This window comes from Etheostoma spectabile, chromosome 24 (genome assembly GCF_008692095.1).
Source record: "Etheostoma spectabile isolate EspeVRDwgs_2016 chromosome 24, UIUC_Espe_1.0, whole genome shotgun sequence".
NCBI classification, from domain to species: domain Eukaryota; kingdom Metazoa; phylum Chordata; class Actinopteri; order Perciformes; family Percidae; genus Etheostoma; species Etheostoma spectabile.
In genome coordinates this window covers 8,888,283-8,889,003 of record NC_045756.1, presented here as the reverse complement: position 1 = coordinate 8,889,003, position 721 = coordinate 8,888,283, and the positions used below count along the sequence as shown (strand labels likewise).

At 42.4% G+C, this 721-nt stretch overlaps 1 long non-coding RNA gene across 1 annotated transcript in view; it reads right to left on the bottom strand.

Annotated features, from left to right (window-relative positions):
- LOC116674076 (uncharacterized) overlaps nt 1-715 on the bottom strand; it is a 17,159-nt gene extending 16,444 nt beyond the window's left edge. Inside the window, exon 1 of the long non-coding RNA XR_004327950.1 lies at nt 513-715. This is a non-coding gene — a long non-coding RNA (uncharacterized LOC116674076). The remainder of the gene's footprint in view (nt 1-512) is intronic.
- Nucleotides 716-721: the final 6 nt, after the last annotated feature.

The following is a 721-nucleotide window of genomic DNA, read 5'->3' as shown; positions in this document are numbered from 1 at the left end:
TCTTTAGAAATAAACAACAGACAAATAAAGTCTTTAAACGCTTCAGATGTAAAGTTATTTACCATCAAAGTGGCGCCAAAATAAATGGGAGTCAATGGGATGCTAACGGCGGGTAATGGCTTGTTAGCCTCAGAATCTCGGCATGGAATCTACGCTTTCCTGATGCTCGCTTGCCCCCTTATTAAATACCCAGTTTCCATCTCTAGGGAGTAAATCTCATCAGCGCCTGTGAGCCAATAAGCACGCAAAACACTTCTACCAAGATCTAATAATACCTGTGATTGGCTGTCAAATATTACATGTCAAAGAGACACGCAGGAAAAACTCTCTACATACATTCTCTCATACATAAAAAAGATTTGTGACATTTGATGTTGCTATGTTGTGATTTCATTTTTAGGAACCACCATTGATAACCAGATAGTGACTCAAAGTGTTTAAGTTAACAAAAAGTTATTTGTAAAACTTTTCAGTGTAAAGTTGCAGTACTACCAGCAGCCTCGGCAGTAAACTTACACTGGACATAAACAGGAGGCAGCTTGGAGACTCCGCCCACTGCTGGTGGTTACCATGGTAACGTTAGTAGCTTTAAGTTTTAGAGAACGAGACGTTCTGTAATACCCAATCAGGAGGAGAAACGTGGGCGTCAGGGGCTCGGAAACGCCAGAGCAGGGGGAATGAGGAGGAAACACCAGAGCAGGGGGAATGAGAGGGGGAAACA